The following is a 17,098-nucleotide window of genomic DNA, read 5'->3' on the forward strand; positions in this document are numbered from 1 at the left end:
GTTCCCTCTCTCACACACACACACACACATACACACAAACTGTTTCCCCCCTACCCGCCCCCACCGCCCCCCTCCCCCCACACACACACACACACACACACACACACACAAACACAAATTGTTCTGCCCACACACAGGCCAACACACACACACAAACAATTCCCCCCCCCCCCAACACACACACAGTTCCCACCTCACACACACATACAAACAGTCCACACACACACACAAACATTCCCCCCCAACACAAACAGTTCCCCCCCCCCACACACACACACACACACACACAGTTCCCCCCCCACACACACACAGTCACACAAACACACACACACACAAACAGTACCCCCCCCACACACACACACATAAACAGTCCCACACAGACACACACAAACAGTCCCACACACACACACAAACTGTTCCCCCCCCCACCCACACACACACAGTTCCCTCTCTCACACACACACACACATACACACAAACTGTTTCCCCCCTACCCGCCCCCACCGCCCCCCCCCCCCCCACACACACACACACACACACACACACACACACACACACACACACACAAACAGTTCTGCCCACACACAGGCCAACACACACACACACACAAACAATTCCCCCCCCCCCAACACACACACAGTTCCCACCTCACACACACATACAAACAGTCCACACACACACACAAACATTCCCCCCCAACACAAACAGTTCCCCCCCCCACACACACACACAGTTCCCCCCCCACACACACACAGTCACACAAACACACACACACAAACAGTACCCCCCCCCACACACACACACACACACACACACAAACAGTTCCCCCCCCCCACACACACACACACACACACACACACACACACACACACACACACACGGTTCCCCCCCAAACACACACAAACACACAGTTCCCCCCCCAAACACACACAAACAGTTCCCACCCCCAAACACACACACAAACAGCTCCCCCCCCCCACATACACACATAAACAGTCCCACACAGACACACACAAACAGTCCCACACACACACAAACAGTCCCACACACACACACAAACTGTTCCCCCCTACACACACACACACACAAACAGTTCCCTCTCTCTCACACACACAAACTGTTTCACATACACACACAAACAGTCCCCCCACCTACACACAGTCCCACACACACGAACAGTTCCCCACACACACACACATTGTTCCCCCCACCCACAAACAGTCCCAGACACACACACAAACTGTTGCCCGCCCCCCACATACACACACAGTCCCACACACACACGCCCACACACACACACACACAAACAGTTCCCCCCCACACACACATCCACACACACAAACAGTTCCCCCACCTACACACAGTCCCACACACACAAACAGTTCCCCCACACACACACACACACACACACACACACACACACAAACAGTTCCCCTCACACACACATAAACAGTTCCCCCCACACACAAACAGTTCCCCCCCCAACACACACACACAAACAGTTCCCCCCACACACACACACGCTCATGAACAGTGCCACACAGACACACACAAATAGTCCCTCACACACACACACACATAAACAGTCCCACACACACAAACAATCCCACACACAAACACAGTCACGCACACACACACACAAACTGTTCCCCCCACCCACACCGACACAATCAGTTCCCTCACACACACACAGACACACACACACAAACAGTCCCACACAGACACACACACACAAACAAACTGTTTCTCCCCTCCACACACACACAGTCCCACACACACACACACAAACTGTTCCCTCCCCACACACACACACACAGTCCCACACACACACACAAACAGTTCTCCCTACACACAGGCCCACACACACACACAAACAGTTCCCCCCCTACACACACAAACAGTTCCCCCCACAAACAGTCCCACACACACAAACAGTTCCCCCACCTACACACAGTCCCACACACACACAGTCCCCCCCACACACACACCCACAGACTCCCCCACACACACACCCACAGTCCCCCCCACACACAGTACCACCCCACACCTACACCCACACACACACAGTCTCACACACACAGGACACCCCCCACACTCTCTCACACACACAAACCCTCACCTACATACACACACAGCGTCTCTCTCACACACACACATACACACCACTTTCTATCACACACATACAGTCCCACCCCACACTCGCACTGTCACACACACACACACACACACACACACACACACATATAAACAGTCCCACACACACAAACAGTCCCACACAGACACACACAAACAGACAGACAGACACACACACACACACACACACACACAGTCGCGCCCCCCCCCAACACACACACACAGTTGCTCCCCCCAAAACACACACTTACAGTCTGCCCCCACACACACACTCAGAGTCCCCCTCCCCCACACACACACAGTACCACCCCACACCTACACCCACACACATGCGCGCGCGCGCACACACACACAGTCCCGCACACACACACACAGTCCCCCCCAACACACACACATACAGAGTTGCAACCCTCCACACACACACATACAGTCGCCCCCCCCCACACACACACACTGACAGACCCCCCCCCCCCCCACACACACACACACACACACACACACACAGTACCACCCCACACCTACACGGACACACACACACACACACACACACACACACACACACACACACACACACAGTCCCCGCCCCCCCACATACACACACAGTCGCCCTCCCCCACACACACACACTCCCCACCCACACACACACATATACAGTCGCCCCCCCCCACACACACACATACACAGTCGCCCCCAACCCACACATACACATACACAGTCACCCCCCCACCACACACACACACATACACATACACAGTCACCCCCCCACCACACACACACACAGTCGCCCCCCCCCCACACACACAGTCATCCCACACACACACACACACACACACACACACACACACACACACACACACACACACAGTCGCCCCCTCCACACACACAGTCACCCCCCCAACACACACACACTCACAAACACACATACACACACACACACACACACAGAGTCACCCCCCCCCAAAACACACACAGTCGTTCCCCCAACATACACACACTCACAGTCCGCCCCCCCCCCACACACACACACACACACACTTACAGTCCCCCCCAACACACACACACACACACACAGTTGCCCCCCCACACACACACACAGTCGCCCCCCCCAACACACACACACTCACAGTCCGCCCCCACACACACACACGTGCTTACAGTCCGCCCCTACACACACACACTCACAGTCCCCCCCAACACATACACAGTCGACCCCCCCCACACACACACACACACAGACCCCCCCACGCAGTCACACTCGCACACAGACCCACCCCACACAGTCACACTCACACACAGTCTCTTACACACACAGTCACACTCACACACAGTCTCTTACACACACACAGTCGCCCCCCACACACACACAGTCGCCCCCCCCACATACACACACAGCCCCCCCAACACACACACACACAGTCAGCCCAACACACACACACACACAGTCAGCCCAACACACACACACACACACACACACACACACACACACACAGTCGCCCCCCCCAACACACACACAGTCGCCCCCCCCAACACACACAGTCGCCTCCCCAACATACACACAGTCACTCCCCCAACACACACACGCACTCACAGTCCCCCCCTACACACACACACACACACACACACACACACACACACTCAGTCCACCCCCTTCCCCCACACACACTCTCAGTCCCCACCCCCACACACACACAGTCCCCACCCACACACACATACAGTCCCCAGCCACACACACACACAGTCCCCAGCCACACACACACACACAATCCCCACCCACACACACACAGTACCACCCCACACACACGCACTGCCCCCCCCTCACAAACACACACACACAGTCGACCCCCATCCCACACACACTCAATCCCACCCCCACACATACACACGCACAGACCCCGCCCAAACACACACAGTACCGCCCCACACCTACACCCACACACAGTCCCACACACACACACACACAGAGTCCCCCCCACAGTCGCCCGCCCCACACACACACAGGACCACCCACACACACAGTCTCCCCCACACAGTCTCTCTCTCACACACACATACACACCACACTTTCTATCACACACACACAGAGTCCCCCCCCCACACACACACACACACACACACACACACACAGAGTCTCCCCCACACAGTCTCTCTCACACATACACACCACACTTTCTATCTCACACACACACACAGTCCCCGCCCACCCCACACACAAACACACACAGTCGCACACACACACACACACACACACACACACACACACAGTCGCCCCCCCCCACACACACACACACACACACACACACACACACACACACACACAGAGTCACCCACCCCCAACACACACACAGTCGTTCCCCCAACACACACACACACAGTCCGCCCCCACACACACACACTTACAGTACCCCCCCAACACACACACACAGTCCCTATCCACGCACACACACACAGTCGCCCCCCCCCCACACACACAGTCGCCCCCCCCCACATACACACACAGTCGCCTCCCCCACACACATACAGTCGCCCCCCCCCACATACACACACAGTCGCCTCCCCCAACACACAGACACACACACACACACTCACTCACCAAACACACACACACTCACAGTCCCCACCCCCACACACACTATGTCCCCCCCCACCCACACACAGTCCCCACCCACACACACACAGTCAGCCCCCCAACACACACACACTCACAGTCTGCCCCCCCCACACACACACTCACAGTCCCCCCCCCCACACACACACACACACACACAGTCACCCCCCCCACACACACACAGTCGCCCCCCCAACACACACACAGTCACCCCCCCACCACACACACACACTGTCGCCCCCCCCCACACACACACAGTCGCCCCCCCCACCACACACACACAGTCGCCCCCCACCACACACACACAGTCGCCCCCCCCACCACACACACAGTCACCCCCCCCACACACACACACAGTCAACCCCCCCACACACACACAGTCGCCCCCTCCACACACACACAGTCACCCCCCCAACACACACACACACACACACACACACACACACACAGAGTCTCCGCCCACCCCACACACACAAACACACACACACAGAGTCACCCCCCCCCCCACACACACACACACACACACACACACACACAAACACTTACAGTCCCCCCCCCACACACACACACACAGTTGCCCCCCCCACACACACACTCACAGTCCGCCCCCCCAACACACACACACTCACAGTCCGCCCCCCCCACACACACACACTTACAGTCCGCCCCTACACACACACACTCACAGTCCCCACCCCCACACACACATACACAGTCGACACCCCCCCACACACACACACACACAGACCCCCCCACGCAGTCACACTCGCACACAGACCCACCCCACACAGTCACACTCACACACAGACCCACCCCACACAGTCACACTCACACACAGTCTCTTACACACACACACAGAGTCGCCCCCCACACACACACAGTTGCCCCCCCCCACATACACACACACACACACAGTCAGCCCCCCAACACACAGACACACAGTCACCCCCCCAACACACACACAGTCGCCCCCCCAACACACAGAGTCACCCCCCCAACACACACACACACAGTCGCCCCCCCAACACACACACAGTCACTCCCCCAACACACACACTCACAGTTCACCCCCTACACACACATACACTCAGTCCGCCCCCCCCCGCCACACACACTCTCAGTCCCCACCCCCACACACACTCAATGTCCCCCCCACACACACACACACAGTCCCCAGCCACACACACACACAGTCCCCACCCACACACACGCACTGTCCCCTCCCCCCACACACACAGTCGCCCACACACACACACACACACAGTCCCAACCCCCCACACACACACACAGTCGATGCCCCCACCACACACACACACACACACAGTCGACCCCCATCCCACACACACTCAGTCCCACCCCCACACATACACACGCACAGACCCCGCCCAAACACACACAGTACCGCCCCACACCGACACCCACACACACACACACAGTCCCCCCCACAGTCGCCAGCCCCGCTCACACACAGGACCCCCCCCACACACAGTCTCCCTCTCACACACACATACACACCACACTTTCTATCACACACACACACACACACACACAGAGTCTCCCCCACACAGTCTCTCTCTCACACATACACACCACACTTTCTATCTCACACACACACACACACACACACACACACGCACAGTCCCCGCCCACCCCACACACACACAGTCACGCCCCCCACACACACACACATACACACAGTCGCCCCCCCCCAACACACACACAGTCCGCCCCCACACACACACACTTACAGTAACCCCCAACACACACAGTCCCCATCCACACACACACACAGTCGCCCCCCCCCACACAAACACAGTCGCCCCCCCCACATACACACACAGTCGCCCCCCCCAACACACACACACAGTCGGCCCCCCAACACACACACACACACACAGTCGCACCAACACACACACACTCACTCACCAAACACACACACACTCACAGTCCCGCCCCACACACACACACTCAGTCCGCCCCCACACACACACACTCTCAGTCCCCACCCCCACACACACTGTGTCCCCCACCCACACACACAGTCCCCACCCACACAGTCCCCACCCACACACACACAGTACCACCCCACACACACACTGTTCCCCCACCGCCCACCCCACACACACACACACACACACACACATAGTCCCAACCCCCCACAAACACACACAGTCGGCCCCCCCCACACACAGTCGACCCCCACCCCACACACACTCAGTCCCACTCCCACACATACACACACACAGACCCCGCCCACACACACACAGTACCACCCCACACCTACACCCACACACAGTCACACACACACACACACACACACACACAGTCCCCCCCACAGTCGTCCCCCTACACACACACACACACACACACAGGACCCCCCACACACAGAGTCTCCCCTACACAGTCTCTCTCTCACACATACACACCACACTTTCTATCTCTCACACACACACACACAGTCCCCACCCACCCCACACACACACACAGTCGCCCCCCCCCACACACACACACACACACACAGTCGCCCCCCCCAAGACACACACACACACACACACACACACACACACACACAGTCGCCCCCCCCCCCAAGACACACACACACACAGTCGCCCCCCTCAACACACACACACTCACAGTCCGCCCCCACACACACACACACACACACACACACACACACACACACACACACAGTCGGCCCCCCAACACACACACACACACAGTCACTCGCCAAACACACACACACACACACTCACAGTCCCCCCCCCCGCCACACACACACACACTCAGTCTGCCCCCACACACACACACTCAGTCCCCACCCCCACACACACTCAGTGTCCCCCCACTCACATACACAGTCCCCACCCACACACACAGTCCCCAGCCACACACACACACACACACACACACACACACACACAGTACCACCCCACACCTACACCCACCCACAGTACCCCACACCTACACCCACCCACAGTACCCCACACACACACACACACACACACAGTCGCCCCCCCCAACACACACACACTCACAGTCCGCCCCCACACACACACACACACTTATAGTCCGCGCCCACACACACACACTCACATTCCCCCCCAACACACACACTCACAGTCCCCCCCAACACACACACTCACAGTCCCAACCCCACACACACATACACAGTCGACCCCCCCCACACACACAGACCCCCCACACACCGTCACACTCACACACAGACCCCGCCCACACAGTCACACTCACACACAGTCTCTTACATACACACACAGTCGCCCCCCCCCACACACACACACAGTCGCCCCCCCCCACACACACACACACACAGTCGGCCCCCCAACACACACACACAGTCGCTCCCCCCAACACACACATACACACACACACACACACACACACACACACACACACAGTCGCCCCCCCCAACACACACACACACTCAGTGTGTCCCCCCAACACACACAGTCCCCAGCCACACACAGACACAGTCCCCAGCCAGACACACACACACAGTCCCCACCCACACACACACAGTACCACCCCACACACATGCACGCGCGCGCGCACACACACACACACACACACACACACACACACACACAGAGTCTCCCCCAGACACACACACACACACACACACACACACACACACACACACAGAGTCTCCCCCCCACACACACACACACACACACACACAGAGTCTCCCCCACACAGAGTCTCCCCCCCACACACACACACACGCACACACAGAGTCTCCCCCACACAGTCTCTCTCTCACACATACACACCACACTTTCTATCTCTCTCACACACACACACACACACTCGCACTGTCCCACACACACAAACACAATCCCACACACAAACATTCCGCCCCCCCCCACATACACACACACACACACACACACACACACACACAGACACACACACACACACACACACACAAACACACACTCCCTCCCCCCCACACACACACCACACACACCAACTCTCCCCCCCCCCCCATACACAAACACTCACAAAGCAATCTGGAACCCCCCCACCCCCACACACACACACATACACTCTAGTGAGGGTTGGGAAGCGGAGAATTGAGCAGATGAATGCGTGATTGACTAGCTGGTGAGGGGAGAAGGATTCACATTCCGGATGATTGGAATCTCTCTGGGTAGAAGCGACCTGTATAAGAAGGACAGATTGCACCTGATTTCGAAGGGGACTAATATACTGGCGGGGAGATTTGCTAGAGCTGCTTGTGGCTGGGGGAGACTGGTACAGCTGGGAAAAAGAGAAAGCCAAACAGTCAGGCAGGCAGGAAAAAAGCAGAGAATGAGGTAAAACTGATAAATTAAACTGCATTTATTTCAAGGCAAGAGGCCTGACAGGTAAGGCAGACGAACTCAGCACATGGGTGGGAACATGGGACTGGGAAAGCATAGCGATTACAGAGACATGGCTCAGAGATGGACAGGACTGTGAGCTTATTATCACAGGGTACAGATGCGGTAGAAAGGATAGAAAGGGGAGCAAGAGTGGAGGGCGAGTGGCATTTTTGACTAGATACAACATTACGGCTGAACTTACAGAGGATAATCCTGGGAATACATGTAGGTAAGATATTCGGGTGGAACTGAGAAATAAGAAAGGGATGAACATCTTGTTAGAATTGGTACTGTAGAACCCCCAACAGTCAGCAGGAAATTGAGAAACAAAAATTGGTAAGGGGATCTCAGCTATCTCTAAGAATAACAATGTGTTTATGTTTAGGGATCTTAACTTTCCAAATATAGACTAGGACTGCCAAATTGTTAAGGGCTTCAATGGAGCGAAATTTGTTAAGCGTGTACAAGAATATTTTCTGATTCAGTATGTGGATGTACCCACCAGAGAAGGTGCAAAATATGACCTACTCTCAGGAAATAAGGCAGGGCAGGTGACTGAGGTGTCAGTGGGGGAGCACTTTTGGGGCCAGTGACCATAATTCTATTAGCTTTAAAATAGTGATGGAAAAGGACAGACTAGATGTAAAAGTTAAAGATATAAATTGGAGGAAGGCCAATTTTTACACTATTAGGCAAGAGCTTTTGTAAGTTGATTGGGGTGGATGTTCACAGGTAAAGGGACTGCTGGAAAGTGGGAAGCATTCAAAAGTGAGATAACAAGAGTCTAGAGACAGTATTAGCCTGTTAGGGTGAAGGGCAAGGTTGGTAAGTATAGGGAATGCTGGTTGACTGGAGAAATTGAGGTTTTAGTCAAGAAAAAGGACGCTTTTGTCAGCTATAGACAACAGAGATCGAGTGAATCCTGAGATGAATATAAAGTTAGTAGGAGTATACTTAAAAGGGAAATCAGGACAGCAACAAGGGCATAAGGGTACGTTGGCAAATAGGGCTAAGGAGAATCCGAATACATTAAGTGCAAAAGGCAGAAAATAGGGCCCTTAAAGACTAGCAAGGCTACTTATGTGTGAAACAGCAGGAGCTGGGATAGATACTAAATGAACATTTTGCATCTGTGTTTACTGTGAAGAACGATACGGAAGATACAGAACATGGGGAAATAAACCGTAACATTGAAAAACGTCCATATTGCAGAGGTGGTGGTGCTGGATGGCTTAAAACACATAAAGATAAATAAATCACTGGGACCTGATCAGGTGTGCCCTAGAATTCTGTGGAAAGTGAGGGAAGAGACTGTTGGGCCCCTTGCTGTGATATCTGTATTATCGATAGCCACAAGTGAGGTGCCAGCAGACCTGGAGGTTGGCTAACATGGTGCCACTATTTAAGAAATGTTGTAAAAGACAATCAACACGGCTTTGTGAATGGGAAGTCATGTCTCAGCAACTTGATTGAGTTCTTTGAAGATTTAACAAAGAGCTTGACGAGGGCAGAGTGGTGAACGTGATCTATATGGACTCAATAAGGCATTCAACAAGGTTGCCCGTGGCAGACTGTTAGCAAGGTTAGATCACGTGGAATACAGGGAGAACTAGCCATGTGAATACAGAACTGGCTCGAAGGTAGACGGCCGAGGATGGTGGTGGAGGGTTGCTTTACAGGCTCGGGGCCTGTGGCCAGTGTAGTGCCATAAGATGGGTACTAGCTCCACTGTTTTTCATCATTTATATAAATTATTTGAAGGTGAACACAGGAGGTATGGTCAGTAAGTTTGCAGATGACACCAAAATTGGAGGTATAGTGGACAGCCAAGAAGATTACCTCCGAATACAACGGCATCTTGATTAAATGGGCCAATGGGCTGAGGAATGGCGCATGGAATTTAATTTAGATAAAAGTGAGGTGTTGCATTTTAGAAAGGCAAGTCAGGGCAGGACTTATACACTTAATGGTAAGGTCCTGGGGAGTGTTTCTGAACAAACAGACGTTGAAGTGCATGTTCATAGTTCCTTGAAAGAATAGTCGCAGATGGACAGGATAGTGAAGGCGGCATTTGGAAATCTTGCCTTTATTGGTCACTGCATTGAGAATAGGAGTTGTGAGGTCATGTTGCGGTTATACAGGATATTGGTTTGGCCACTTTGGAGTACTGTGTGGAATTCTGATCTCCCTGCCAACAGAAAGGATATCATGAAATTTGAAAGGATTCAGAAAAGATTTACAAGGATGTTGCCAGGATTGGAGGTTTGGAGCATAGGGAGGAATTTAATAGACTGGGGCTATTTTCCCTGTAGCATCAGATGCTGAGGGGTGATCTTATAGATGTTTATAAAATCATGAGAAGCATGGAAAGGGTAAATAGGCAAGGTCTTTTCCCTGGGGTATGGAGTCCAAAACTAGTGGGCATAGACTTAAAAGGGACTTAAGGGACAATGTTTTCATGCTGAGGTGGTGTGTGTATGGAATGAGGTGCCAGAGGAAGTTGTGGAGGCTGGTACAATTACAGCACTTAAAAGGCATCTGGAAAGGTACACTGTGGAATGGTTTAGAAGGATATGGAACAAATGTTAGCAAATGGGACTAGATTTATCTCAGATATCTGGTTGGTATAGAGAGTTGGACCAAAGGTTCTGTTTCCATGCTGTATATCTCTATGACACCATGATTCTATTTTGACTCAGCAACAGCGGAGGAGCGCTAATATATTTCCCAGTCAGGATGGTGAGTGACTTGGAGAGGAACTTGCAGATATTGGCATTCTCATGTATCTGTTACCCTTGTCCTTCTAGATGGCGGTTGTCATGGGTTTGGAAGGTGTTGTCTCACGATCTTTGGCGAATTTCTGCAGTGCATCTTGCAGATAGTCCACACTGCTGCAACTGAGCATCGGTGGAGGGAGCGGATGCTAATGGATGTGGTGCCAGACGAAGGGGTTACTTGGTCCTGGATGTGGTCAAGCTTCTTAAGTGTTGTTCAAATTTCACACATCCAGAAAGTGGGGAATATTCCTTCATACACCTGATTTATGCCTTGTAGATGGTGAACAGGCTTTGGGGAATCAGGAGGGGAATTATCTGCCACATTATGGCAAGTCTATTGGAGTTTCTGGTCACATGGTAACCCCTGGATATTGAGAGGAACGGATTCAGTGATGGTAATGCCACTGAATGTCAAGGGACAGTGGTCAGATCGTCTCTTGTTGGAGATGTTCGTTGCCTGGCATTTGTGTGATGCGACTATTACTTGATAGTTGTCAGTACAAACCTAGAAATAGTCCAGATCTTGTTGCATTTGAACATAAACTGTTTCAGTATCTGAGCAGTTGCGAATTGCACTGAACATTGTGCAATCATTGGCAAGTATCCCTACTTTTGACCTTATGATGGAAGGAAGGTCAGTGATGAAGCAGCTGAAAAATGATTGGGCCCAGGACACCACCCTGATGAACTACTACAGAAATGTCCTGGAGTTGAGGTGAATGACCTCCAACAACTGCAACCATTTTTATATGTGCCTGTTGTGACTATAGCCAGTGGAGAGTTTGCCTCTTGATTCCAACCGATTACAGCTGTGCTCGGGCTCCTTGATGCCAGACTTGGTTGAATGTTGCCTGATGTCAAGGGCTGTCACTGTCACTGCACCTCTGGAATTCAGCTCTTTTGTCCATATTTGAACAAGGCTGTAATAAGGTCAGGAGCTGAGTGGCACTAGTGGAGCCCAAAACTAGCTGTTGCTGAGCAGGTGCTGCTTGATAACACTGCTGATGATTCCCCCTATTACCTTACTGATGATTGAAAGTAAATTGATGGGACAGTAATTGGCCAGGTTGGATTTGACCTGCTTTTTGTGTACAGGACATATCTGGGCAATTTTGCACATTACTGGACAGATGCCAGTGTTGTAACTGTACTGGAATAGATTGGCAAGTAGAGCAGCAGGTTCTGGAGCACAAGTCTTCAGTATTATTGCCAGATGTTGTCATGACCCATAGCCTTTGCAGTATCCAGTGTATCCAACCGTTTCTTGATATTACGTAGACTGAATCTAAGTGGATAAAAGTTGGTATCTGATGTCAAGACCACTGAAACAGGCTGAAGCGGGTCATCCACTTGAAATTTCTGGCTGATTAATATTGTGAATGCTCCAGCCTTATCTATTGCACTGATCTGTTGGGTTCTTCCATCATTGAGAATGAGGATACTTTTAGAGCTGCATTTTCAAGTGAGTTGTTTAATTATCCACCACTATTCACGACTGGATGCGGCAGGACTGCAGAGCTCTGATCTGATCCGTTGACTGTGCGATCACTTAGCTCTGTCTATCATATGCTGTTTGGCGTGCAAGTAGTCATGTCTGATAGTTTCATAAAGTTGACAACTCATTTTTTGGTATTCCTGGTGCTGTTCCTGGCATGACCTTCTGCACTCTCAGCTGAACAAGGGTTGATTCAATTGCATTGATTGAATGGGGACTATACCAGACCATGAATATTCTGGAGTATGAATCTGCTGCTGTTGATGGCCCGCAGCACGTCATGAATGCCCACTAGTGAGTTGCTGGATCTGTTTGAATTCTGCCCCATTTAGCACAGTGTAGCACACAACACAATGCAGAGTGTGTATTTTGTCTCTGTGTGGTGGTCACTCTTACCTTCACGGACAGATGCATCTGCGGTCAGCAGATTGCTAAGGAGGAGGTCAAGTATGTTTCTCACTTTTGTTGCTAACCTCAGCATTTGCCACAGACCCAGTCTAACAGCAATGTCCCAACCAACTTGAACAGAAGTGCTGGCGTTGAGCCAATCTTGGTAGTCGACACTGAAATCTCCCAACCAGAATACAACCTGTACCCTTGTAACCCTCAGTTCTTCCTCCAACTGTTTTTCAACACGATGGAGTACTGATTCATCAGATGAATATAGAGTCAGAGCTGTACAGCACAGAAACAGACCCTTCAGCCCAATTCATCTATGGTAATCAGATATCCCAAATTAAACAAGTTTCATTTGCCAGCATTTGCCTTCATATACCCATCCAGATACCTTTTAAATGTTGTAATTGTACCAGCCTTCATCATTTCCTCTGGTAGCTCATTCCAAATTCCAAATTCACACCACTAGATCAATGCTAGGAGGTCTATCTGGTTTCATTTCTTTCTTGATACTTTGTAGCAATTGATACAGCCGAGTGGCCATTTCAGGAGGTAGTTGAGAGTCAATCACATTGATGTGGCTCTGGAGTCACAAGTAGGCCCGGCCAGGTGAGGATAGCAGATTTCCTTCCCCGAAGTACATTAGTGATCCAGGTGGGTTTTTTTCAAACAGTTAACAATGGTCATCAGAAGATCCGTATTTCCAGGTTTTCTTCAAATTGAATTTAAAAATCTACTATCGCAAGATGTGTACTCAGGTCCCCAGATCATTAGTTGAGTTTCTGGATTAATAGTGTTGTGATAATACACTAGGCCATTGATTAATGATGTTTATACTGTGTTTGGGCTTCTCTAGTTGTTGTTCAGGAACATCTTTCTCACGATTAGCAAGACTGACCAGATGCTGCAAAAGGTTCAGCTTGCCTGGTTTATAGTCAACTCATACTTATCAAAAGCTCTATTCAAGTGGTTTACAATGTGATTTATTGAACAAGTTTACCAGTGATCTGTTATCACTTCAAACTTACCCACATTTTCACCACTATTTGTATGGAAGATAATCCAGGCAATTGAGAGGGCTTCTCTCTGTGTGAGAATCACATTGTTCTACAGGTGTTAGTGATCTGCTTGTTGACTTTATGATTCTGCTTTGTCTTTTCGCACAAGAACTGCATTTAAGCCAACCAGACTTGCGTCCATGACTTTCTGGGTAGTTTTTTCAGGATTGCAACAGGCATTATGCAAATTACTGACAGCACGTTGTTTAAACATGTACAGCATGTTTATGAAATAAAGTCAATTCCCTTTTGTCAGAGTGCATGGCAAAGCAGACAGTTTAGCGATGTCAGGGGTGAAGTGACACAGAACGATACAATATATGTTGGTTCTTACAGACTCTGGGCTTCTGTGTGTTTGTAGGATCTACAGCATTTGCAATTGTTGCAGACAAGTATGTAGGCTTTGAGTTTACTTTCAGTATGACAATCGGAAAACATCATTATGCTCAGCATACCTATCAAGTCGTCGAAACACAGACTACATTATGTGTTGAAACAGTTCAGCTGCTGAATTCACTCAAATGCTGCAAATTGGTGGTGAGGTAGGACGCCCCAGCCAGAACCCGTCTGTTCCACCTGCTCTTCTTCTTCTCCTTCCTTTTTCCTTTTTCTTTCGTCCATGTGTGTTTTCTACTACTCTTTTTCTTCCCTTTGACTCTCGGCTTTTGACAATGACTCCTGGTCTCCACAACCTCCGGTGAGGAGCAACGACAATTACTACAGCCTACAATGACAATTACTGGTCTCTGGCAAGGATTCCTGGCCTGGCACAGTAGCCTCCCGGTATGGAGTGGCATCCTTCCAAAGTGGCATGCAGCCTCCCAGCATTAGCGTGCCGCCCTCCTGACCTGGCGAAGCAGCCTCCTCCTGTACGGGCCTTTCAGTGTGACAATCTTTTGGCCTTCATCTGTGGAGCCAGGGCCCAGTGCTGACTGGAAACTAAGTGTCATCATGGACTGGCACTGCTGCCTCACAGCACCAGGGGCCTAGGTTTGATTCCACCCTCAGGCAATTGTCTGTGTGGAATTTGCACATTCTCCCCGCGTCTGCGTGGGTTTCCTCCAGGTGCTCCAGTTTCCTCCCACAGTCCAAAGACGTGCAGACGAAGTGGACTGGCCATGCTAAATTGCCTGTAGTTTTCAGGGATGTGTAGATTAGGTGGGTTATATGTGAATGGGTCTGGGTGGGATGCTCTGTGGGTCAGTGTGGACTTGTTGGGATTCTATGAACAAAAGATGCTCTGCTATAAGTACATATTGTGTTTAATCAATTGAATTCGGTTTTAATGAGATAACAGATAGGGTTGGTGAGTGTTATGTGCTAATGTGATGCATGTGGATTTCCAAAGATGCTTTGTAGCTGTCGTATAATGGACTTGTCAGCAAAATTTAAACACAGAATTAAAAGGACAATGGCAAGAAATTGGTTTTTAGAGAGGAAGTACATAATCCACAGGTCCTCCTTCCATATTGCAATCACTCTCTGATTCGATTCTTTGAGTCTCCACATTTACTTGCACAAATCTAAGAAAAAAAAGTTCCTCAAAAGTCTAGTACTTGTTTAACAAAAATATTTTAAAAGATGATCTCACAGCCAACATCAATCATCAACTCAGACTGCTGACATGCAACTCTTGTGATGGCCTAATTGCCATGCAAAGAGAAACTAAATCCTGCTCCAGTGTTCCATTTTGAACTGTCACAATAATCAAATTACACTGAAAATTGCAGGAAACTGAATAAATCAGCCACATTATAAAAATAATGACACTGCTTAATCTCTTTTCAGCATCAAATTTTGTTCAAATTTACTCCCAAAATTGCATTTGCTTGCAAACGTCAAAGGGAGTTTAATTTTGCTAAATCTAAAATAACCGCGTTAAAAGACTACAATTATGTGCAAGACTAAATAGGAATATCTTGAATTTGTATTATTTTTTCTTTCCTGGTTGTTTTTGACAATATTATTATTAATACTATCATTCAGAAGTACACAGAATTTATAGCACAGAAAATAGCGCTCTGAATGACTGATCCATATGGTATTTATACCCAACAAAAGTCACATTTAATACACCTTTCTTTTCCCACCTCTACTTCCTTTTTCTTCCATGTCAGCATCGAGCCCCCAAAAATGCATCAATGCTGACTACTTAAGCCAGTGGCAGCAAGCTGCATATTCAATTCCTGTTTAAAGAACTCGTTCCCCTGTTTTTACTTGTGTTTGTGGTTATTTTGTATTTCTTCATCCCT

At 50.5% G+C, this 17,098-nt stretch overlaps 1 protein-coding gene across 8 annotated transcripts in view; it reads right to left on the reverse strand.

Moving 5' to 3' along the window:
• The window catches only part of aopep (aminopeptidase O (putative)), a 326,113-nt gene that overhangs the window by 152,789 nt on the left and 156,226 nt on the right, over positions 1-17,098 (reverse strand). The gene's annotated exons all lie outside the window — the stretch shown is intronic.

Source organism: Stegostoma tigrinum, chromosome 3, assembly GCF_030684315.1.
Source record: "Stegostoma tigrinum isolate sSteTig4 chromosome 3, sSteTig4.hap1, whole genome shotgun sequence".
In the NCBI taxonomy this organism is placed as follows: Eukaryota; Metazoa; Chordata; class Chondrichthyes; order Orectolobiformes; family Stegostomatidae; genus Stegostoma; species Stegostoma tigrinum.